The sequence below is a fragment of the Pleurodeles waltl genome, chromosome 4_1 (assembly GCF_031143425.1).
Source record: "Pleurodeles waltl isolate 20211129_DDA chromosome 4_1, aPleWal1.hap1.20221129, whole genome shotgun sequence".
Classification (NCBI taxonomy): Eukaryota; Metazoa; Chordata; class Amphibia; order Caudata; family Salamandridae; genus Pleurodeles; species Pleurodeles waltl.
The window spans coordinates 39,445,776-39,470,858 of record NC_090442.1 but is presented as its reverse complement, the minus strand read 5'-3'; the positions used below and the strand labels follow the sequence as shown (position 1 = coordinate 39,470,858).

Here is a 25,083-nt window from a genome sequence, read left to right as displayed (position 1 = left end):
TATGATTTTCTCCAGGAATAATGCAAATTGTCGCTCAGAAAAAGTATAGTACTAGAGAAGAATCATAAAGGATTGACACAATGGCTGCCTTTGCTGTTGCCCCAGTTGTGTAATCTGTCAAGGACTGGTCTCTTGCAGATTGAGGCACCTAGTTGTAATTGTGTGGTAAAAATCACCCTTACAACCATTTTTGCTATAAACGTGAGATCTTTCTGAGATACTATCTCACAGACTTCTTATGAATGAGGAACTCTGAAATTGTCACATTCCAATTTGTACGTCCTTAAAACTCTGCTGGTTATTCAAATGGGCAGATTGTTTTTTAAAATCCTTTCTGTCTCGAGTTGTAGTTTTTTGATACAGAGGCATAATTGTTAAATGATATATATTGGTTTGATTGAAATATGTTCGTAGAGGTGGTGATAGGCTTTCTGTGTCTGTCTGAGAGCAAGGACCGGTTAACGTCTTTTTCCAAGAGCAGTTTGTTGTGAAAGGTATCAGGCAAAGGAGTATGTATTGTGATGTGGTTCTCTGACTGCTTCTGTCCACTTGCCAAAAGTTCCAAGGCCCTATGATAGCACAAAAACAGAAAGATTGAAGTGGTGGGTGCCGGAGGTTTAAAATGGTCAGTTTAATTAAAGACAGAAAAGTGAAACGAATGACTGCAGAAATACTGTATGTGGCCATGAACTGAGATGAAAGGATGATTTTGGAACTCTGTCTTGCAGATTACCCTCAATGCCGCAATGGATAGGGCACTACTCTCACAGACCAGGGTGTGTAAGTTTAAGTCTATCTGAGGTGCACACCCTGAACTAATACATTTTTGCTGAAACCTAATCATATTGTTTACTCTTCCTCGTAGCAGCTTGCCAGGGTGATAGTATATTGCAACAGAACCATTCCACTTCTTCACTGAAAAGAGTCATGCTGGTTACCCAAATGTGCAGCGTGTCATTTTATACAACTTTCTTTATTGAAATTAAACTTGGACTCACTTGAAATATTCTCTTTCAAAATGAATGTTTTGAGCTGCTGTGAATTTTATTTCTAGAGGTGGTGACAGGCTTTCAGGTACGTGCTTAGGTCAAGGCCCTGTTCATGTCACTTGTATAAGCTAATTCAGGGAGCAAATTAGCAAGTCAAGAAATGGGAAGTCTGAACTACTGTCAAAGCAGTTTCATTCTCTTTTCAAATAATCCAAAAATACCATTGCAGCATAAAACAGAGTATTCAATAAAAGAAGAAAGGAGGAGTAACGCCAAAAAAGCACAGCATAAGATATGAAACTTTGGAAATTATCTAGATACTGTTTGAAAAAACTCCTTTGATGGAAAGAAGATGAAGAACGGTATGGGATCCTGTCCTGCACACCTGTAATTGATATGTTCCACATCCATTCATACCACCTAACCCTAAACACCCAAACATGTTGCAGTCAGTGACCATGTGGCCTAATGGATAAGGCGTCTGACTTCGGATCAGAAGATTGAGGGTTCGAGTCCCTTCATGGTTAAGTCTTTTTCTCACAGCACCCAACTTATCTTTACATACAAACTGGAAACACACTCATACAATACTCCTTTCACTCTCACTCATTAAGAAAGCCCAATGCAAACTGCACAATCAGTCACGTTATACCTTCAGCATTGCTACTTTTCAATCTTTCTGCCATACCAAAGTACCTCTTCATAAATGCAATGGATATGCAATACGTATACAACAATATGACATGGCACAATCATTCTGAACAGAACTGTGGGTAGATTCAGTGCAGGGAGTGTGTGCGTGCAGAAAGAAGAAACTATGCATGGGTAGAAGCTCTATGATTTTCTCCAGGAATAATGCAAATTGTCCCTCAGAAAAAGTATAGTACTAGAGAAGAATCATAAAGGATTGACACAATTGCTGCCTTTGCTGTTGCCCCAGTTGTGTAATCTGTCAAGGACTGGTCTCTTGCAGATTGAGTCATCTAGTTGCAATTGTGTGGTAAAAATCACCCTTACAACCATTTTTGCTATAAACTTGAGATCTTTCTGAGATACTATCTCACAGACTTCTTATGAATGAGGAACTCTGAAATTGTCACATTCCAATTTGTACGTCCTTAAAACTCTGCTGGTTATTCAAATGGACAGATTGTTTTTTAAATTCCTTTCTGTATCGAGTTGTAGTTATATTGATACAGAGGCATAATTGTTGAATGATATATATTGGTTTGATTGAAATATGTTCGTAGAGGTGGTGATAGGCTTTCTGTGTCTGTCTGAGAGCAAGGACCGGTTAACGTCTTTTTCCAAGAGCAGTTTGTTGTGAAAGGTATCAGGCAAAGGAGTATGTATTGTGATGTGGTTCTCTGACTGCTTCTGTCCACTTGCCAAAAGTTCCAAGGCCCTATGATAGCACAAAACCGGTAAGATTGAAGTAGTGGGTGCCGGAGGTTTAAAATGGTCAGTTTAATTAAAGACAGAAAAGTGAAACGAATGACTGCAGAAATACTGTATGTGGCCATGAACTGAGATGAAAGGATGATTTTGGAACTCTGTCTTGCAGATTACCCTCAATGCCGCAATGGATAGGGCACTACTCTCACAGACCAGGGTGTGTAAGTTTAAGTCTATCTGAGGTGCTGATGACGCAGAAATGAAGGTTTTACATTTATTAGCGCATAAACGTAGTGCTGCAATAATCAAGTGTGACTTTAACCGAACTAATAAAGATTGTACGGGGACAAATGTGCCCTCAGAGTAGTTCGCCAACATTTATAAGCGTGCTTTATATAACGTGATGTATTAGAATTGTACTAATCTGACATAACCGTAAACGTGTGCCATGATTTGCTTGTTTGAAATGTTTTAACTTAGCATAACTTCAGTGGAGGCTTCGGCCTAGTTGCCTTGTCTCACGGTTTAGATGCTCGTGTTTTTCTAATGTGCTAATAAACGTGTATTCCTGCTTGAAGCTGTACTTTTCCAGTGAGATCGGTTCACATGCTTATCTTTAAGGTTTCGTGCCAGCCTGGCATCTTCTTCTTTGCTCCAAGGTCAATCTGCAGGTGCAGACAATGGAAGCTCTGAAAGTGAGTTAATTGGTAAAATATGTTGCAACTTACGTTCCCGACTCCAAGGATAATGTATGCCTAGGTAGAAGCTTGTGAATTGTTGTTTTTGATTGGACAATTTGAAGCCAACCTATGAACCCTCCAATGGAAGACCCTACTGGATTTGAACTGTTGTTTATTTAAACCTGGTGCACAAGAAGAAAGCAGCCATTGCCATTTTTAGCCATCAGCCTTTGGCCATTACCCACTGCACCCATGGAGGACATTATTGCCCATTAGCCATTACCCGCCATTTGCAGGACATTGCAGCCATTATGGCCCATCTAACCGACCTCGTCATTTTGCCATCTTCTACGATGCCAATTGATGTTCGACGCCATTTTGAATGAGACTTTGATGCTTTCTCTAATCGAGAGAAAGAGACTTTAAGAAATTCTCGCCCTAGAGACTTTAACTTTGATCTGTCCCTTTGCATAAAGTAGTAGTTTTGTCCTTTTATCTTGCCGCTGTGAGGCAATTGCCCCGTCCACCCCGCCCCTTTGCCCCGTCCCATGCTGATCGGAAACCGGTACCTGTGAGACGAAGACTTCCTTGAATGCTGATTGAATTTGGTAAATATGAAAGGAAAATGTACAATTGCATTGTGTTTCTTTTTTTGGTAACCAACTGCTGATTTTTGATAAGAGCCCTAGTTAGGAGTTTTCCAAATCAATGTTGCTAAATTGTTTTTGCATGAAGTCCCACATGCAGATGCTAATTTGAGGTTAGATGAGGATTCATTTGTTGCACGATGCAATTTGAGACCTTGTTATGCTGACTAATGTATGCAATTAGCTCATTACAGATTATAGTTTTAGTGGTTTGCGTTGCTATTATCGAATGCATTGTTATTCAAATGCTGCATAGATTGCATCTTTTTCGCCGTTATGGACAGCTATTAATGTTCATTTACATCTATCATTTGGTGTTGAGACACATTTATATCGTGCTAGCTTTGTTAATATAGGGAAATAAATTCATTAACTTTGAATAAACTGGTGTGGTTATTCATGCCCGAAAGGTCATGGTTCGCCGAAATGTTTTCTGGATTAATTGTGAAGTGTTATGTTGATCAGGGCATTGCTTATGTTCGTTATTGATTATTGATTTGATTAAATTGATTAATCTCGGGTGAAGAGAGCCCCACTTGGTCAAAAGATTCATCGACCCAAGAGCGTCCAAATACAGGTAATTTATTAGGAAGGAACGCTCTATCAGAGGTAATGGTTTCGCCCTTTGGGACCCCACTCGAGAGGTAATGGTTTCGCCCTTTGGGACCCTGCTCGAGAGGTAACGGTTACGCCCTTTGGGACCCCCACTCGAGAGGTATATGGTGTTGAATTAGATTTTTTCTTGGGTAAAACAGATTGAGAGAATGATGATGCCCTAAGTCCCCCGCGACTTTCCCGGGATCTCGGAGCTTGCGAATGGAGAGAATGGAGGTGTGAAATCGGCGTTGGCGGTACTAGTGACGGCATGAGTGAAGTCAGGGTTTTGCGCTTGCACAGCTTATTGCCGCAGATTGTTTGAAAAGGTTGCGAGGATTTTAGAGAATAGCGGAGGTGCGACTCTGAGTGTGAGAGTAGGGAAGTCGTCGAACTTCATGTGCATGTGGCGCTTTGTGCAGAAAAAGGTCCACGTGGTTGTTGTTGTTGAGACGGGCCCTGCAAAGTCAAGAGACTCCGGAGTATGTTGAAAAGTGTATGAGACACTTGTTTTATGTTGTGGTCTGGTCGGTTTAATAGGTTGACCGGGCGTGGTCAACGAGTCGGTACGTGTGTTAAGGGAGTGAAAGAAAACTTCGACTTCGGGCTTTGACAAATTCTAAGTGCACTAGAATAGATCATTGACAAGTTGAGAGCAGAGTCTGCGGGTCAGGATTTGCTTGCGAAAGTGGGGACCGAGAAAGATGGAATAACTGCCGAGGCTAGTGAAAAATCCCTAAGGTCCTGAAGCGATTGTGTTACCCTTCCTGTAGTAAACCGACAGATCTGTTTTATTATTATTTGGTTGCTCACGATACATGCCAGAAGTTGTTACGAGAGGAGCGGAGTGAAGGAGGACAAGCCGCGAGGCTTTGTCAGCCGCAGTGTGTGTGAGTGTGACGTCACTAGGAGCCGCGCTGGGATAGGTTGGTTGCAAAGAAGGGCCGTGCACGGATTGGACGCAGTCCGTGGGGCTCGATTGGAAGGGGAAAGGCAGGCGAAGAGTATTCCGGGAATTAAAGTCACTTATTGATTACAAACTTTGTGAAATAAAAGACGAGAAAATGAAATTTTTTAAAGCATTAAAGAGTGCGATGAAGGGGGAGTCTTACATTAAAGTGAGCGTAGGAGAGGAGACGCCACCCGATGGTACACCAGCTTACATTGTAATGGAGGAAAAAGGGGTAGCTCCGTGCCTTTGGCTAAAGCAATGGCACAAGCTGACAGAGAAACATGGGAGCGTAGCGTTCCCGATCCATGGGACATTCAATATAAGGATCCTAGAGAATTTTAGATTTGCGATGTACGACATGAAGGTACCTCCAAGGCCAGCACAGTTTGAGGCTCTAGCGATTTGGGAACTAATGGCTAGACAACAACAGCAAAAGAAGTTCGAGACCAGGATAAGAAAGGTAGAAAAGACACTAGCGGACGCTAGGTGGGATAATGCACAGAAGGTGTGGAGGTCAGATATATTGCAGGGGATAAAATTGTTTCCCGCAATTGCTAAGGAAGAAGAGGCGACAGGCAAGAAAGCTACCTGTAAGACAAACAGGAGGTGTTCCAAAGATAGAGAGGACGAGGAAAAGTTAAGGAGAGAAGAAGAGTTAGAGGATGAGGAGTTAATCATGCAATTGCTGAACGACCGTCCACCACCTTATGCAGAGAGTGGACAAGGTCCAAGTACCAGTTCTGCCCCTCCGGCACCGGTACAGAATAATGAAACTCCGAGTTCAGAAACGCCATCGGGATCTAAGGACCCGAGTTTACTGTTCACCCCGCAGATACCGCAGGTTAGGAGAATATATCCAGATGTGCCTATATTGAAAACAGCAGAAAATTATCAGCCGCAGGTCCCAAGATACTACAGCACTGACAACAGTACGGGAATGACCCTAGATCCAACTGTAATGGGAGTACAGAATGGTCGCAACCCAACATTGGCACAAGCTGAATCAACCCAGTTTTTGATGCCTCAAAAGCAGATGCAGGGGGGAACCGCACATGCTCAGATGACGGGGAGTCAGACGGGCATGCCGGCAATGATGACCCATAGTGTGGGAATGAACATGCCTCAGAACATGGGGAATGGACAGAACCCAGATGCGATATCCCTACCCATTACTGTAGGTCCACCGGTACCTTTGTACATTCAGCATAACTCAGGTATGAGCGGTCAAGGATCAATGGTGCAGAGTGGGACGGAAAGGAGGTGCATACAAAACACTCCAGCGGCTCTGCCAACTGGATCTGGGTCCTTGATGGAGTTTAGTCCCATATGTGCTCAGTCAACAGTGGTGAGGTCGAGTCCCCCACTGATGATACCGCTATCATCGAACACTGAAAAGTTGCCGCAACCATCAATGGCAGTCGATGTGAATGCTACACTGATGGGGTTGAATGCGCAACAGCTGACACAGTGGTTCAACAGTTTGAATTCCACACAAAGCTCAGCCAGTGGGAAGGGAGAAGACTATCTGAATAGGGTCAGGTTGAACATGGAAGCAGAAGAATTGGTGGAAGGGACTATGGGTTTGAATAGGTTAGAGTCCTACTCGGAAGAAGAGCTGAGGTATCTATGTCCTAGGATTACGAAAGAAGTGAACAAGGTACATAGAAGGTTGCAAGAAATAGCTGACAAAAACGGGGTTGAGATAGACAAGACAAAACACTTGAGCAGGAGCTATAGATTGGATTTCGGGACCACAGACTTTGAACACATGAGGTCAGCAGGCATGAAAACGCACCTTAGAGAATTGCTGCACAGTGCACAAGTGTGGGGGTGCTTAGACAAATGGGAAAGCAGATGGGCAAAGAAAAAGGAAAAGAGGAAAGACAGTGTCCCAGAGCACAACGAGAAAAGATCACAGAGTAGTGATGCAATAACCATGTTACCAATGAGGGAGACAGCAGGGGGAAAATTAATACATGTACCGTGGCACAGAAGCGACATTCAGTCTTTTACGGATGATTTTCCCAAACTGAGAGAGAAACCGATTGAATGGTATCAACAGACTGATAGGTTTGTGAAGCTTCCAAAATGTCTTTGGGAAGACCTGAACACCCTCTTTGAGATTGTGGTTCCGGCAGATTTGTGGGAAGACTGCAAAAGGGCTGTAGGTTGGCCGACAAGTGAACCAGAGAGAGACAGGGATACGGGTGCACCATCACCTATGGTAATGAGCTTGTACTATAAGGTGATTGAGCATTTGAAGACGAAGGTTGCCGCGAAAAATGTGGATTGGCAGAAGATTGATCGAACTGCCCAAGAGGCTAAAGAGTCGATTCATGGTTACTATGAGAGGTTGTTGAAGGCGTTCAAGAACTACAGTGGCACGGAAACAATAGAGGCGAAGGACATGCTTCATTTTGTGTTTAGATTTGTGGAAGGGCTGAGACCAAAGATAAGTCAGATGATAAAGACGCATTTGATTTGTTGGCAGTCGAAACCTATTGATGAGGTGTTGAATTATGCGAAATACTGTAGCGACGAAATTGAAGTGAAACAGAAAAGGTTGAAAGAGAAAGTGATGGTGATGCAACTTAAAGCAGCTCAGACAGGTCTGCAAGGGTTGCAAGGGTTCCAACAGCAGATACCGCAGCCGCAGCCACAGGGAAATATGGTGTTTCAGCCACAGGCGAGAGGCAGAGGCAGAGGAGGCTTTGGGAGTAATGGTCCGGATTTGAACACTGTTGCGATTCCGAATGGTGTGCAGGCAATGAAAAGGGTGATGCCGTGTCACGCGTGCGGAATCGTCGGTCATTGGAAACGCGAGTGCCCGATGGTGGTGCAGGAAGGTGCAGGTGTTGGTCAGAAAAACAACGATGTCAATGCATTCCAGACAATGAGGGGACCGAAAATGAGAGGTCCAAACCCAAATTTTCAGACCATAAATCAGCTGCAGGGATTACAGCCCATGCAACCGCAGCAGATGCAGATGCCCCGTATGCAGATGACGCAAATGCAGCCAATGCAACAGCAGTTTCCCATGGTACCTAATCAGCAAATGCAAATACCTTTGGCACCAGTGAGTCAGCAGCAAGTGATGGTTCCTCCACAGGTCTCGGGTCAGGTGATGAATACAAATGGCACCGTACAACAGTTCCCATTACACAGTGAGAATGGAATAAACAATGTATGGGAGAGTGAAAGTTCAGATGAGGAAGGAAATTGTGTGCTTGCAGCATCCTTGGAAGTTGATCAAAAGGGTCCATATGTGGAGGGAAGAGTTATGGGTCATAGTGTTTCATTCTTGGTTGACACAGGAGCCACACGTTCAACTGTTAGGAGCATTGAAGTACCAAATTTGCCACTCTCAGGGAGAACAGTTCAAGTAGTGGGAGTAGCAAACAGGCACCTGACGAACCCAATCACAGATCCAGTACCAGTCAGAATTGGTAACTATCAAGGGTCACATAAATTTGTGGTATGTGACTCAAGCCCGATAGCACTGTTAGGGAGAGACCTATTGTGCAAATTGGGATGTTCGATTATGTGTTCGAACGATGGAATTAGAATTCAGACGAGCAGTGATGGGGAAGAAGAGGAGAGTGTAGAGGGGGATGAGATGGAAACTGTCGATGAAGAATATCCTCTGATTAACCTTTTTCCGATGATAACTGAAGAAGATATTCCAGCTGAATTACGGGAAACAGTCGGAAAGGAAGTGTGGGATATGACAGGAAAAGAGGTGGGATTGATGAAAGGAGTGGAACCAGTGAAAGTGACCGTAAAACCCAATGTAACTTTTCCCCAGACCCCACAATACCACATGGCACAAGACACCCTCATGAAAGTCGCCCAACTCATTGACGAGTTTGTAAAACAGGGAGTACTGAAAGAAGTGTTAAGCAGTCCATGTAATTCACCAATCATGGGACTAATAAAGCTGAGTGGAAAGGTCCGAATAGTGCAGGACTTGAGGAAAATAAATGACATCATAATTAAATGCTGCCCTGTAGTACCGAATCCAGCTGTGATAATGTTTCAAGTCCCTTGCGATGCCGAGTGGTTCTCAGTCATTGACTTGTCACAAGCATTCTTTTCGGTGCCTCTTCATGAGGACAGCCAATTTCTCTTTTGTTTCAAATTCTTAGACAGAGTTTACAGTTGGTGTCGAATTCCTCAAGGGTTTTCGGAGTCACCGTCAATTTTCAATCAGATTCTAAAGAAAGACTTGGAAGCGTTAGAATTGCCATTCGAGTCAACCCTAGTACAGTACATCGATGACTTACTGATTGCATCTAAGACAGAAAGTGGCTGCACAGCCGACACCATTGCTCTACTGAACCATTTGGGAAGGAATGGACACAAGGTGTCTCCTTCAAAGTTGCAGTTCTGTCAGAAGAAAGTAAAATACTTGGGTCATCAAATAGAGAAAGGGTCACGGAGAATAATGAAGGAAAGAATAACAAGTGTACTTCAAATGAGTCCACCAAAGACGAGGAGGGAGGTGAGGAAGTTTTTGGGGATGGTGAGCGACTGTCGCCAGTGGATTCCCAACTTTTCAACTCTAGCAAAGCCTTTACTGAAACTGACCCAGAAGGATGCCTTGGATGAAATTGAGCTGAAAGGAGATGAGATGGATGCTTTTATTGAATTGAAAGAATGCATGTGCAGGGCTTCAGCTTTAGGTATGCCTGATTACACAAAGCCTTTCACATTGTTTTGTCATGAACGTGATGCATGTTCTTTGTCTGTCTTGACCCAAGCCCATGGTGGCATAAACAGACCAGTAGCGTATTTTTCAGCTACTTTGGATCCGGTCGCAGCAGCACTGCCAGGGTGTTTGCGCGCCGTAGCAGCAGTTGGTATCAGCCTCACTCAGAGTGAAGGAATAGTGATGGGACACCCATTAACAGTCATGGTCCCTCACTCAGTTGAGATACTTTTGACCCGCTCCCGAACGCAACACATGACTAGAGCAAGACTCACAAGGTATGAAACAATAATTCTGGGCTCACCGAATGTGCAGCTGAAAAGGTGCACTACGTTGAATCCAGCAACCTTGCTTCCCGGTGAAAATGCTGAAATTGAGAACGCTGAAGACGTCGAGCATGACTGAATTTTGCACAAAACCCCGACCTGACATTAAGGATACTAAGCTTGATGAAAATGACCAAATTGTTTTTGTTGATGGGTCATGTTTAAGAGATGCATTGGGAATTTTGAAAGCAGGATATGCTGTATGTACTGTAACAGGTGTCTTGGAAGCATCCTGGCTTCAAGGAGTCTATTCCGCACAAGTAGCAGAGCTTGTAGCCCTTACAAGAGCATGCCAACTGTCTACATTGATGAAGGTTACCATTTACACTGATAGTCAGTACAGGTTTGGAATTGTGCACGACTTTGGGCAACTATGGTCACAGAGAGGTTTCCTGACCTCTTCAGGGTCCCCAGTGAAAAACGGGGAGAGAATAAGGGAATTGTTACACGCCATTCAGATGCCAGCCGAAATTGCAGTGGTAAAGTGTAGTGCTCATACAAAAGGACAGGACTATGTTTCCCTGGGAAATGCATATGCGGATCAAGTCGCAAGATTTTGTGCCTTGAACTGTGTATTGCTCAGGGATGAATGGAATTTGATAAGTGAACCAGAACTCGAACCAGCTGAAGCATTTGCCTTGAAGGTCGTAGATACAATGGATGAACTAAAAGCATTACAGAATAGCGTCAGGGAGGATGAAAGAGTTTCCTGGATTAAGTCACAATGCACAAGGAGACCAGATGAGTTATGGGTTTCAAATGAGGGAAAATTTGTTTTACCAAATAGTCTCTTATCGCAGCTAGCGCGGTTCTATCATGGGCAGGCTCACCTAGGGAGAGATGCCATGATAAGATTGTTCAAAACTGATTGGTTTAACCCCAGATTCCGTCAAGTTGCAGAAGCAGTTTGCCATTGTTGTGTCATTTGTCAGCAGATGAACCCAGGAAAGGGAACGGTTGTGAACGTGAGCCACATTGGCAGGGCGGGAGGCCCGTTCAGCAGAATGCAGATGGACTTTATTGAGATGCCTGTGCATGGAGGTCTGAAGTATGTGTTGGTGATTGTGTGCATTTTTAGTCACTGGATTGAAGCATACCCCACACGTAGAAATGACAGCCTTACAGTTGCAAAACTATTGTTGAGGGAGTTGATACCACGTTTCGGATTCCCGATCTCTTTAGAATCAGATAGAGGAAGTCACTTCAATAACGAGGTGATAAAGTTACTTTGCACAGCGCTGAACATTGAGCAAAAACTGCATTGTAGCTATCGCCCTGAGGCCTCAGGACTGGTGGAGCAGATGAATGGTACACTGAAATCAAGAATGGCGAAAATATGTGCATCGACAAATTTGAAATGGCCTGACGCATTGCCTTTGATGTTAATGTCAATGAGAAACACCACTGACAGAAAGACTGGATTGTCCCCGCACGAAATTCTCATGGGCAGGGCCATGAGACTTCCTGCAGTTCCCGCAAACGTGCTTTTGAATATTACAGATGATATGGTGTTAGACTACTGCAAAGGTCTGGCTGACGTGGTTCGCTCTTTCTCTCACCAGGTGGAAGCAACCACCTTGTCACCGATCCAAGGTCCAGGACACACACTGAAAGCAGGTGACTGGGTCGTGATAAAGAAGCACGTGAGGAAGTCGTGTCTGGAACCCCGTTGGAAAGGCCCTTTCTAAGTGATCCTGACGACCACTACCGCTGTGAAGTGTGCGGGAGTTCCCAACTGGATTCACGCCAGTCATACAAAGAAGGTGTTGTGTCCCACAGATGAGGAAGTTGAAGCGCTGAAACTGCCAGTAACTGATAACAAAGTGCCGAGCGCTGAGACAGAGCAAAACAGAACTAGAAGCGAACAGGCAGAAATAAAAGAGAGAGAAATATTCTCTGAGGACGAAACAGCCGATTCACTTGGGGAAGACCAAGGAGAAACCTCAGACAGCGATGAAGCAGCTGAAGGTGACAAAGAGCCTGAAGCAGCTGAGGGTGACAAAGAGCCTGAAGCAGCTGAGGGTAGCAAAGAGCCTGAAGCAGCTGAAGGTAACAAAGAGCCTGAAGCAGCTGAAGGTAACAAAGAGCCTGGAGAAAGTAACGGTGACAAAGGGCTCGAAAGAGGTGAAGAAGCAGGAGAGCCTGATCAGAGGAGGGCTTTCCCAGAAGCAGACGGTACAGAAAAAGAAAAGAAAAACCTGATTGACTCCCCAGAAGGAGGGGACAAGGCAGAACAGAACGAAGCTGTTCAAACTTCCACAGAAGAGATCGCAGGTCCATCAAGTGGACACAGTGCAAAGAGAAGACCAAGTGTATCACCAGTAAAACTAAGAACTAGAGAAACGTTGAACGACAGTGAAAGGCCAAGAGTGAAAGAGAAAAGAAAGGAAGTGTCTGTCGTGGTACCAACATCAAGTGAAGAAAAAGACTTGGCCAAAGAGGAAAGTACCAGTGAGGCAGAATCGAAGAGAGATGCAAAATTGAAAAGGAAAAGGATACCAAACAGGAGATATTCCGGTCCAGAATGGGCATATGTAGTCAATGACGATTGGACCGACGAATTTGTATCTCTTAGCCTCGAGAACGAAGAAGAAGAGATACCAATAGAAAAGAAAAGTTTTATGGACACTGTTGATTGAAAGGGTGATAAATGACATTGCTTGCTATAATCTAACGTGATACAACCAGCTGAGACATTGCTAAACCGGATGAGACATTTGCTAACTTGATAAGACTTTGATAACCTGATTGACTCTTAAACCCGATTTGAGACAACGTTGCTAACTGATAAAAGACTGAGTTATTGCTGAATTGAGACAAATGCTGCTAACCGATAAGTGACTGGGCTCCTGAAGAAAACTGTGTGAACATTGCGCTCGTTCAGCTTTGTAACTAATTGCTAAATCGTTTCTTTATAAGTGCTTCTAGCTCTCTGATTCTATACAGATCATGGCTACACAAAACAGTAGAGTGAAATATTGTAAATATGCGTGTATAGGCTTGATAACCGCATGTGTACTAATAATAATGGCAATAGTGCTTGCAACGCGTGGTAAGGGTGAGAATGAGAAAATTGATGCTTCTACTTCTGCTCCTGTTACTGTCACTGAATTAACCGCATTGAAAAGACTAGAATTAGATGAGAGACACTTGCATGATAAGAAGGAACTTTCGTATAATGTTTTCTATCGCCTACTAACAGAATATGTTGAGACTATGGATGCGAAAGATTGTTATGTGTGTACACAGATACCGACATCGGTAACGGAAGGGGTGACTTATCACCACATGCCTCTTACATATGGGATTACATGTAGTTTAGTAACTTCTAGATTTTATGGTCAAACTAACATACAGTATTTTTATTCAAATTATGATGTTACCTTTGCATATGTTCCTATAATAACGCAACTAAGCCAGATTGCTAAAGATTGGGATGCTAAAATAATGAGGGAATTTTTCGAGCCAATGCAACCTTTTGAAACAGCTCACGCTCATAGGGAAAACCTTACCTGCTCGCTCTCTGCAGTAGAAATAAGCTTTTTAGATCGCACAGATGATAGAAGGGCACAAATGAATGCGAAATTAGAAAAAGAGCTAAGTAAGAGGACTTCAGTAGATAATTATGCTTTTGCCGCAATAAAAACACAAGGGAGAATAGCTTTAGACGCTTGGCATGTAGGGAAATTTTGTATATATCGTGGTGAATCTTATTATGATAACATTTTCGTGGGAGCGAGTGAATGTAAACATACGTTTATCTTTAAGGCCAAATGGACATTCATGCTGAACGGACTTGACCCTGTCATACCTGGTGTATATTACATTTGTGGGCATAAGGCCTATTATCGTCTTCCAAAGGGATGGTGGGGGAGATGTTATTTGGGTATAGTGTTCCCAAAGGTTTATCAACTGGATGACCTATCGGTGATTCCAAAGACGTCTGGATCTCATCGTATCCAGAAAAGAGAGACCGCAGCTGCTGTGGTAGGAGATATATTTGGAGCCATGATTCCTTCATTGGGAGTTGTGTTGAATTCCATCAAAATAAGAAAGTTGTCTACTATAGTGGATAACATGTTGACAAAGTTTTCAGGTGCTATAATCCTGATGGATGCTGAACTTGCAGCAGAAAGAGCTATGACTCTTCAAAACAGGCTTGCCTTAGACATTCTTTTAGCAAAGGATGGTGGCGTTTGCAAAATGCTTGGTGCGCGTCACTGTTGCACGTATATACCAGACAACAGTGTGAAGATTAAAACAATGCTTGCAAATCTAACAAAAGAGAGTGCAGACTTGAAGGAATTGAAAGAACCAGGAGTTTGGGAGAAGGTTGGAAAGGGAGTTGCTTCAGTGGGAAATTGGCTTGGTGGCATTTGGAATGGAATATTACTAAAAATAATACAGGGAATACTAATAGTACTAATTTGCATCTTAGGGATTTGGGGAATAAAGAGGGGAATACTAATGATCATGGCAAGAATTAAGAGAAGGAAGGAAGAGAAAATGATGAAAAGAATGGCAGAAGAATACAAGGCAAGAACAAGGGGAACTAAAAGGCAAAGAGAACTGACAGAATTTTTATGGAACAAAATTTGTGGGAATAGTTTTGTGTGATGACAAATAGTCATCAGAGGAGGGATTGATGACGCAGAAATGAAGGTTTTACATTTATTAGCGCATAAACGTAGTGCTGCAATAATCAAGTGTGACTTTAACCGAACTAATAAAGATTGTACGGGGACAAATGTGCCCTCAGAGTAGTTCGCCAACATTTATAAGCGTGCTTTATATAACGTGATGTATTAGAATTGTACTAATCTGACATAACCGTAAACGTGTGCCATGATTTGCTTGTTTGAAATGTTTTAACTTAGCATAACTTCAGTGGAGGCTTCGGCCTAGTTGCCTTGTCTCACGGTTTAGATGCTCGTGTTTTTCTAATGTGCTAATAAACGTGTATTCCTGCTTGAAGCTGTACTTTTCCAGTGAGATCGGTTCACATGCTTATCTTTAAGGTTTCGTGCCAGCCTGGCATCTTCTTCTTTGCTCCAAGGTCAATCTGCAGGTGCAGACAATGGAAGCTCTGAAAGTGAGTTAATTGGTAAAATATGTTGCAACTTACGTTCCCGACTCCAAGGATAATGTATGCCTAGGTAGAAGCTTGTGAATTGTTGTTTTTGATTGGACAATTTGAAGCCAACCTATGAACCCTCCAATGGAAGACCCTACTGGATTTGAACTGTTGTTTATTTAAACCTGGTGCACAAGAAGAAAGCAGCCATTGCCATTTTTAGCCATCAGCCTTTGGCCATTACCCACTGCACCCATGGAGGACATTATTGCCCATTAGCCATTACCCGCCATTTGCAGGACATTGCAGCCATTATGGCCCATCTTACCGACCTCGTCATTTTGCCATCTTCTACGATGCCAATTGATGTTCGACGCCATTTTGAATGAGACTTTGATGCTTTCTCTAATCGAGAGAAAGAGACTTTAAGAAATTCTCGCCCTAGAGACTTTAACTTTGATCTGTCCCTTTGCATAAAGTAGTAGTTTTGTCCTTTTATCTTGCCGCTGTGAGGCAATTGCCCCGTCCACCCCGCCCCTTTGCCCCGTCCCATGCTGATCGGAAACCGGTACCTGTGAGACGAAGACTTCCTTGAATGCTGATTGAATTTGGTAAATATGAAAGGAAAATGTACAATTGCATTGTGTTTCTTTTTTTGGTAACCAACTGCTGATTTTTTATAAGAGCCCTAGTTAGGAGTTTTCCAAATCAATGTTGCTAAATTGTTTTTGCATGAAGTCCCACATGCAGATGCTAATTTGAGGTTAGATGAGGATTCATTTGTTGCACGATGCAATTTGAGACCTTGTTATGCTGACTAATGTATGCAATTAGCTCATTACAGATTATAGTTTTAGTGGTTTGCGTTGCTATTATCGAATGCATTGTTATTCAAATGCTGCATATATTGCATCTTTTTCGCCGTTATGGACAGCTATTAATGTTCATTTACATCTATCATTTGGTGTTGAGACACATTTATATCTTGCTAGCTTTGTTAATATAGGGAAATAAATTCATTAACTTTGAATAAACTGGTGTGGTTATTCATGGCCGAAAGGTCATGGTTCGCCGAAATGTTTTCTGGATTAATTGTGAAGTGTTATGTTGATCAGGGCATTGCTTATGTTCGTTATTGATTATTGATTTGATTAAATTGATTAATCTCGGGTGAAGAGAGCCCCACTTGGTCAAAAGATTCATCGACCCAAGAGCGTCCAAATACAGGTAATTTATTAGGAAGGAACGCTCTATCAGTGCACACCCTGAACTAATACATTTTTGCTGAAACCTAATCATATTGTTTACTCTTCCTCGTAGCAGCTTACCAGGGTGATAGTATATTGCAACAGAACCATTCCACTTCTTCACTGAAAAGAGTCATGCTGGTTACCCAAATGTGCAGCGTGTCATTTTATACAACTTTCTTTATTGAAATGAAACTTGGACTCACTTGAAATATTCTCTTTCAAAATGAATGTTTTGAGCTGCTGTGAATTTTATTTCTAGAGGTGGTGACAGGCTTTCAGGTACGTGCTTAGGTCAAGGCCCTGTTCATGTCACTTGTATAAGCTAATTCAGGGAGCAAATTAGCAAGTCAAGAAATGGGAAGTCTGAACTACTGTCAAAGCAGTTTCATTCTCTTTTCAAATATTCCAAAAATACCATTGCACGATAAAACAGAGTATTCAATAAAAGAAGAAAGGAGGATTAACGCCAAAAAAGCACAGCATAAGATATGAAACTTTGGAAATGATCTAGATATTGTTTGAAAAAACTCCTTTGATGGAAAGAAGATGAAGAATGGTATGGGATCCTGTCCTGCGCACCTGTAATTGATATGTTCCACATCCATTCATACCACCTAACCCTAAACACCCAAACATATTGCAGTCAGTGACCATGTGGCCTAATGGATAAGGCGTCTGACTTCGGATCAGAACATTGAGGGTTCTACTCCCTTCATGGTTGAGTCTTTTTCTCACAGCACCCAACTTATCTTCACATACAAACTGGAAACACACTCTTACAATACTCCTTTCACTCTCACTCATTAGGAAAGCCCAATGCAAACTGCACAATCAGTCACGTTATGAGATCAGCATTGCTACTTTTCTGTCTTTCTGCCATACCAAAGTACCTCTTCATAAATGCCACAGATATGCAATACGTATACAACAATATGACATGGCACAATCATTCTGAACAGAACTGTGGGTAGATTCAGTGCAGTGAGTGTGTGCGTGCAGAAAGCAGAAACTATGCATGGGTAGAAGCTCTATGATTTTCTCCAGGAATAATGCAAATTGTCGCTCAGAAAAAGTATAGTACTAGAGAAGAATCATAAAGGATTGACACAATGGCTGCCTTTGCTGTTGCCCCAGTTGTGTAATCTGTCAAGGACTGGTCTCTTGCAGATTGAGGCACCTAGTTGTAATTGTGTGGTAAAAATCACCCTTACAACCATTTTTGCTATAAACGTGAGATCTTTCTGAGATACTATCTCACAGACTTCTTATGAATGAGGAACTCTGAAATTGTCACATTCCAATTTGTACGTCCTTAAAACTCTGCTGGTTATTCAAATGGGCAGATTGTTTTTTAAAATACTTTCTGTCTCGAGTTGTAGTTTTTTGATACAGAGGCATAATTGTTAAATGATATATATTGGTTTGATTGAAATATGTTCGTAGAGGTGGTGATAGGCTTTCTGTGTCTGTCTGAGAGCAAGGACCGGTTAACGTCTTTTTCCAAGAGCAGTTTGTTGTGAAAGGTATCAGGCAAAGGAGTATGTATTGTGATGTGGTTCTCTGACTGCTTCTGTCCACTTGCCAAAAGTTCCAAGGCCCTATGATAGCACAAAAACAGAAAGATTGAAGTGGTGGGTGCCGGAGGTTTAAAATGGTCAGTTTAATTAAAGACAGAAAAGTGAAACGAATGACTGCAGAAATACTGTATGTGGCCATGAACTGAGATGAAAGGATGATTTTGGAACTCTGTCTTGCAGATTACCCTCAATGCCGCAATGGATAGGGCACTACTCTCACAGACCAGGGTGTGTAAGTTTAAGTCTATCTGAGGTGCACACCCTGAACTAATACATTTTTGCTGAAACCTAATCATATTGTTTACTCTTCCTCGTAGCAGCTTGCCAGGGTGATAGTATATTGCAACAGAACCATTCCACTTCTTCACTGAAAAGAGTCATGCTGGTTACCCAAATGTGCAGCGTGTCATTTTATACAACTTTCTTTATTGAAATTAAACTTGGACTCACTTGAAATATTCTCTTTCAAAATGAATGTTTTGAGCTGCTGTGAATTTTATTTCTAGAGGTGGTGACAGGCTTTCAGGTACGTGCTTAGGTCAAGGCCCTGTTCATGTCACTTGTATAAGCTAATTCAGGGAGCAATTTAGCAAGTCAAGAAATGGGAAGTCTGAACTACTGTCAAAGCAGTTTCATTCTCTTTTCAAATAATCCAAAAATACCATTGCAGCATAAAACAGAGTATTCAATAAAAGAAGAAAGAAGGATTAACGGCAAAAAAGCACATCATAAGATATGAAACTTTGGAAATTATCTAGATATTGTTTGAAAAAACTCCTCTGATGGAAAGAAGATGAAGAACGGTATGGGATCCTGTCCTGCGCACCTGTAATTGATATGTTCCACATCCATTCATACCACCTAACCCTAAACACCCAATCATATTGCAGTCAGTGACCATGTGGCCTACTGGATAAGGCGTCTGACTTAGGATCAGAAGATTGAGGGTTCGAGTCCCTTCATGGTTGAGTCTTTTTCTCACAGCACCCAACTTATCTTTACATACAAACTGGAAACATACTCTTACAATACTCCTTTCACTCTCACTCATTAAGAAAGCCCAATGCAAACAGCACAATCAGTCACGTTATGCCTTCAGCATTGCTACTTTTCTGTCTTTCTGCCATACCAAAGTACCTCTTCATAAATGCCACGGATATGCAATACGTATACAACAATATGACATGGCACAATCATTCTGAACAGAACTGTGGGTAGAGTCAGTGCAGGGAGTGTGTGCGTGCAGAAAGCAGAAACTATGCATGGGTAGAAGCTCTATGATTTTCTCCAGGAATAATGCAAATTGTCCCTCAGAAAAAGTATACTACTAGAGAAGAATAATAAAGGATTGACACAATTGCTGCCTTTGCTGTTGCCCCAGTTGTGTAATCTGTCAAGGACTGGTCTCTTGCAGATTGAGGCACCTAGTTGTAATTGTGTGATAAAAATCACCCTTACAACCATTTTTGCTATAAACTTGAGATCTTTCTGAGATTCTATCTCACAGACTTCTTATAAATGAGGAACTCTGAAATTGTCACATTCCAATTTGTACGTCCTTAAAACTCTGCTGGTTATTCAAATGGGCAGATTGTTTTTTAAATTCCTTTCTGTCTCGAGTTGTAGTTATATTGATACAGAGGCATAATTGTTGAATGATATATATTGGTTTGATTGAAATATGTTCGTAGAGGTGGTGATAGGCTTTCTGTGTCTGTCTGAGAGCAAGGACCGGTTAACGTCTTTTTCCAAGAGCAGTTTGTTGTGAAAGGTATCAGGCAAAGGAGTATGTATTGTGATGTGGTTCTCTGACTGCTTCTGTCCACTTGCCAAAAGTTCCAAGGCCCTATGATAGCACAAAAACGGTAAGATTGAAGTGGTGGGTGACGGAGGTTTAAAATGGTCAGTTTAATTAAAGACAGAAAAGTGAAACGAATGACTGCAGAAATACTGTATGTGGCCATGAACTGAGATGAAAGGATGATTTTGGAACTCTGTCTTGCAGATTACCCTCAATGCCGCAATGGATAGGGCACTACTCTCACAGACCAGGGTGTGTAAGTTTAAGTCTATCTGAGGTGCACACCCTGAACTAATACATTTTTGCTGAAACCTAATCATATTGTTTACTCTTCCTCGTAGCAGCTTGCCAGGGTAATAGTATATTGCAACAGAACCATTCCACTTCTTCACTGAAAAGAGTCATGCTGGTTACCCAAATGTGCAGCGTGTCATTTTATACAACTTTCTTTATTGAAATTAAACTTGGACTCACTTGAAATATTCTCTTTCAAAATGAATGTTTTGAGCTGCTGTGAATTTTATTTCTAGAGGTGGTGACAGGCTTTCAGGTACGTGCTTAGGTCAAGGCCCTGTTCATGTCACTTGTATAAGCTAATTCAGGGAGCAATTTAGCAAGTCAAGAAATGGGAAGTCTGAACTACTGTCAAAGCAGTTTCATTCTCTTTTCAAATAATCCAAAAATACCATTGCAGCATAAAACAGAGTATTCAATAAAAGAAGAAAGAAGGATTAACGGCAAAAAAGCACATCATAAGATATGAAACTTTGGAAATTATCTAGATATTGTTTGAAAAAACTCCTTTGATGGAAAGAAGATGAAGAACGGTATGGGATCCTGTCCTGCGCACCTGTAATTGATATGTTCCACATCCATTCATACCACCTAACCCTAAACACCCAAACATATTGCAGTCAGTGACCATGTGGCCTAATGGATAAGGCGTTCGACTTCGGATCAAAACATCGAGGGTTCGAGTCCCTTCATGGTTGAGTCTTTTTCTCACAGCACCCAACTTATCTTCACATACAAACTGGAAACACACTCTTACAATACTCCTTTCACTCTCACTCATTAAGAAAGCCCAATGCAAACTGCACAATCAGTCACGTTATGCCATCAGCATTACTACTTTTCTGTCTTTCTGCCATACCAAAGTACCTCTTCATAAATGCCACGGATATGCAATACGTATACAACAATATGACATGGCACAATCATTCTGAACAGAACTGTGGGTAGATTCAGTGCAGGGAGTGTGTGCGTGCAGAAAGCAGAAACTATGCATGGGTAGAAGCTCTATGATTTTCTCCAGGAATAATGCAAATTGTCCCTCAGAAAAAGTATAGTACTAGAGAAGAATCATAAAGGATTGACACAATTACTGCCTTTGCTGTTGCCCCAGTTGTGTAATCTGTCAAGGACTGGTCTCTTGCAGATTGAGGCACCTAGTTGCAATTGTGTGGTAAAAATCACCCTTACAACCATTTTTGCTATAAACTTGAGATCTTTCTGAGATACTATCTCACAGACTTCTTATGAATGAGGAACTCTGAAATTGTCACATTCCAATTTGTACGTCCTTAAAACTATGCTGGTTATTCAAATGGGCAGATTGTTTTTTAAATTCCTTTCTGTCTCGAGTTATAGTTATATTGATACAGAGGCATAATTGTTGAATGATATATATTGGTTTGATTGAAATATGTTCGTAGAGGTAGTGATAGGCTTTCTGTGTCTGTCTGAGAGCAAGGACCGGTTAACGTGTTTTTCCAAGAGCAGTTTATTGTGAAAGGTATCAGGCAAAGGAGTATGTATTGTGATGTGGTTCTCTGACTGCTTCTGCCCACTTGCCAAAAGTTCCAAGGCCCTATGATAGCACAAAAACAGTAAGATTGAAGTGGTGGGTGCCGGAGGTTTAAAATGGTCAGTTTAATTAAAGACAGAAAAGTGAAACGAATGACTGCAGAAATACTGTATGTGCCAAGAACTGAGATGAAAGGATGATTTTGGAACTCTGTCTTGCAGATTACCCTCAATGCCGCAATAGATAGGGCACTACTCTCACAGACCAGGGTGTGTAAGTTTAAGTCTATCTGAGGTGCACACCCTGAACTAATACATTTTTGCTGAAACCTAATCATATTGTTTATTCTTCCTCGTAGCAGCTTGCCAGGGTGATAGTATATTGCAACAGAACCATTCCACTTCTTCACTGAAAAGTGTCATGCTGGTTACCCAAATATGCAGCGTGTCATTTTATACAGCTTTCTTTATTGAAATTAAACTTGGACTCACTTGAAATATTCTCTTTCAAGATGAATGTTTTGAGCTGCTGTGAATTTTATTTCTAGAGGTGGTGACAGGCTTTCAGGTACGTGCTTAGGTCAAGGCCCTGTTCAGGTCACTTGTATAAGCTAATTCAGGGAGCAAATTAGCAAGTCAAGAAATGGGAAGTCTGAACTACTGTCAGTTCATTCTCTTTTCAAATAATCCAAAAATACCATTGCACCATAAAACAGAGTATTCAATAAAAGAAGAAAGGAGGATTAACAGCAAAAAAGCACATCATAAGATATGAAACTTTGGAAATTATCTAGATATTGTTTGAAAAAACTCCTTTGATGGAAAGAAGATGAACAACGGTATGGGATCCTGTCCTGCGCACCTGTAATTGATATGTTCCACATCCATTCATACCACCTAACCCTAAACACCCAAACATATTGCTTTCAGTGACCATGTGGCCTAATGGATAAGGCGTCTGACTTCGGATCAGGAGATTGAGGGTTCGAGCCCCTTCATGGTTGAGTCATTTTCTCACAACACTCAACTTATCTTTACATACAAACTGGAAATACACTCTTACAATACTCCTTTCACTCTCACTCATTAAGAAAGCCCAATGCAAACTGCACAATCAGTCACGTTATGCCTTCAGCATTGCTACTTTTCTGTCTTTCTGCCATACCAAAGTACCTCTTCATAAATGCCACGGATATGCAATACGTATACAACAATATGACATGGCACAATCATTCCGAACAGAACTGTGGGTAGATTCAGTGCAGGGAGTGTGTGCGTGCAGAAAGCAGAAACTATGCATGGGTAGAAGCTCTATGATTTTCTCCAGGAATAATGCAAATTGTCCCTCAGAAAAAGTATAGTACTAGAGAAGAATCATAAAGTATTGACACAATTGCTGCCTTTGCTGTTGCCTCAGTTGTGTAATCTGTCAAGGACTGGTCTCTTGCAGATTGAGGCACCTAGTTGCAATTGTGTGGTAAAAATCACCCTTACAACCATTTTTGCTATAAACTTGAGATCTTTCTGAGATACTATCTCACAGACTTCTTATGAATGAGGAACTCTGAAATTGTCACATTCCAATTTGTACGTCCTTAAAACTATGCTGGTTATTCAAATGGGCAGATTGTTTTTTAAATTCCTTTCTGTCTCTAGTTGTAGTTATATTGATACAGAGGCATAATTCTTGAATGATATATATTGGTTTGATTGAAATATGTTCATAGAGGTGGTGATAGGCTTTCTGTGTCTGTCTGAGAGCAAGGACCGGTTAACGTCTTTTTCCAAGAGCAGTTTGTTGTGAAAGGTATCAGGCAAATGAGTATGTATTGTGATGTGGTTCTCTGACTGCTTCTGTCCACTTGCCAAAAGTTCCATGGCCCTATGATAGCACAAAAACTGTAAGATTGAAGTGGTGGGTGCCGGAGGTTTAAAATGGTCAGTTTAATTAAAGACAGAAAAGTGAAACGAATGACTGCAGAAATACTGTATGAGGCCATGAACTGAGATGAAAGGATGATTTTGGAACTCTGTCTCGCAGATTACCCTTAATGCCGCAATGGATAGGGCACTACTCTCACAGACCAGGGTGTGTAAGTTTAAGTCTATCTGAGGTGCACACCCTGAACTAATACATTTTTGCTGAAACCTAATCATATTGTTTACTCTTCCTCGTAGCAGCTTGCCAGGGTGATAGTATATTGCAACAGAACCATTCCACTTCTTCACTGAAAAGAGTCATGCTGGTTACCCAAATGTGCAGCGTGTCATTTTATACAACTTTCTTTATTGAAATTAAACTTGGACTCACTTGAAATATTCTCTTTCAAAATGAATGTTTTGAGCTGCTGTGAATTTTATTTCTAGAGGTGGTGACAGGCTTTCAGGTACGTGTTTAGGTCAAGGCCCTGTTCATGTCACTTGTATAAGCTAATTCAGGGAGCAAATTAGCAAGTTAAGAAATGGGAAGTCTGAACTACTGTCAAAGCAGTTTCATTCTCTTTTCAAATAATCCAAAAATACCATTGCAGCATAAAACAGAGTATTCAATAAAAAAAGAAAGGAGGATTAACAGCAAAAAAGCACAGCATAAGATATGAAACTTTGGAAATTATCTAGATATTGTTTGAAAAAACTCCTTTGATGGAAAGAAGATGAAGAACGGTATGGGATCCTGTCCTGCGCACCTGTAATTGATATGTTCCACATTCATTCATACCACCTAACCCTAAACACCCAAACATGTTGCAGTCAGTGACCATGTGGCCTAATGGATAAGGTGTCTGACTTCGGATCAGAAGATTGAGGGTTCGAGTCCCTTCATGGTTGAGTCTTTTTCTCACAGCACCCAACTTATCTTTACATACAAACTGGAAACACACTCTTACAATACTCCTTTCACTCTCACTCATTAAGAAAGCCCAATGCAAACTGCACAATCAGTCACGTTATGCCATCAGCATTGCTACTTTTCTGTCTTTCTGCCATACCAAAGTACCTCTTCATAAATGCCACGGATATGCAATACGTATACAACAATATGACATGGCACAATCATTCTGAACAGAACTGTGGGTAGATTCAGTGCAGGGAGTGTGTGCGTGCAGAAAGCAGAAACTATGCATGGGTAGAAGCTCTATGATTTTCTCCAGGAATAATGCAAATTGTCCCTCAGAAAAAGTATAGTACTAGAGAAGAATCATAAAGGATTGACACAATTGCTGCCTTTGCTGTTGCCCCAGTTGTGTAATCTGTCAAGGACTGGTCTCTTGCAGATTGAGGCA

The 25,083-nt window shown here is 41.7% G+C and overlaps 5 non-coding genes across 5 annotated transcripts; all 5 read left to right on the top strand.

The window, feature by feature from the left end:
* Positions 1 to 1,443: 1,443 nt before the first annotated feature.
* TRNAR-UCG (transfer RNA arginine (anticodon UCG)) lies at positions 1,444 to 1,516 on the top strand. The gene has a single exon. It is a non-coding gene; the product is annotated as a tRNA-Arg (tRNA).
* Positions 1,517 to 19,087: 17,571 nt separating this feature from the next.
* Positions 19,088 to 19,160, top strand: TRNAL-UAG (transfer RNA leucine (anticodon UAG)). The gene has a single exon. It is a non-coding gene; the product is annotated as a tRNA-Leu (tRNA).
* A 1,752-nt stretch (positions 19,161 to 20,912) lies between these two features.
* On the top strand, positions 20,913 to 20,985 carry TRNAR-UCG (transfer RNA arginine (anticodon UCG)). Its single transcript has one exon. It is a non-coding gene; the product is annotated as a tRNA-Arg (tRNA).
* A 1,745-nt stretch (positions 20,986 to 22,730) lies between these two features.
* TRNAR-UCG (transfer RNA arginine (anticodon UCG)) lies at positions 22,731 to 22,803 on the top strand. Its single transcript has one exon. It is a non-coding gene; the product is annotated as a tRNA-Arg (tRNA).
* Positions 22,804 to 24,555: 1,752 nt separating this feature from the next.
* TRNAR-UCG (transfer RNA arginine (anticodon UCG)) lies at positions 24,556 to 24,628 on the top strand. The gene has a single exon. It is a non-coding gene; the product is annotated as a tRNA-Arg (tRNA).
* The last annotated feature ends 455 nt before the right edge of the window (positions 24,629 to 25,083 follow it).